The sequence below is a fragment of the Monopterus albus genome, unplaced genomic scaffold (genome assembly GCF_001952655.1).
Source record: "Monopterus albus unplaced genomic scaffold, M_albus_1.0 scaffold7811.1, whole genome shotgun sequence".
Lineage (NCBI taxonomy): Eukaryota > Metazoa > Chordata > Actinopteri > Synbranchiformes > Synbranchidae > Monopterus > Monopterus albus.
Window position 1 is genome coordinate 1 of NW_018135662.1, and position 549 is coordinate 549.

Genomic DNA, 549 nt, shown 5'->3' on the forward strand with positions numbered 1-549 from the left:
TGCACGAGCAAAAAACTGGGTGAAGGAGCTGCAGAGACAAGCCAATCCCAACATAGTGATCGCTTTGGCTGGAAACAAAGCAGACATTGCAAACAAGAGAGCCGTAGAGCTGCAGGTATGAAGCTGGATACATATGAGTCCATTTTATAGCAAAATAATTTTAATTCCAAGCTTTGTGCTGAATGTATTATACCATAAAGCTATATTGACCTTGTCACTGTAGTAGATGTGTAATATTATCCTCTTTCTCCAAATAATGTTTTCAGGAGGCGCAAGCATATGCTGATGACAACAGTCTACTGTTCATGGAGACCTCAGCCAAGACAGCCATGAATGTCAATGAAATTTTCATGGCTATTGGTAAGTACATCCTTCTGATGAGTTAAATCTCCCTCCTAATGATATTCTAGGCAGCGCTTTAGTTCAACTCCCATATTTTTACAGCAAAGTTAAATTACACACATGCATCCCTGTTCAAAAGTTAAATAAAACTACATTAAATTCAGGCAGTTCATTCAAAATAGATTGTCCATGGCCTGGCAACTTTCA

At 38.6% G+C, this 549-nt stretch overlaps 1 long non-coding RNA gene across 1 annotated transcript; it reads left to right on the forward strand.

The window, feature by feature from the left end:
- The first annotated feature begins 6 nt into the window (after nucleotides 1-6).
- LOC109954385 (uncharacterized) lies at nucleotides 7-360 on the forward strand. The gene is made up of 2 exons (XR_002274105.1): nucleotides 7-115; nucleotides 267-360. It is a non-coding gene; the product is annotated as an uncharacterized LOC109954385 (long non-coding RNA).
- Nucleotides 361-549: the final 189 nt, after the last annotated feature.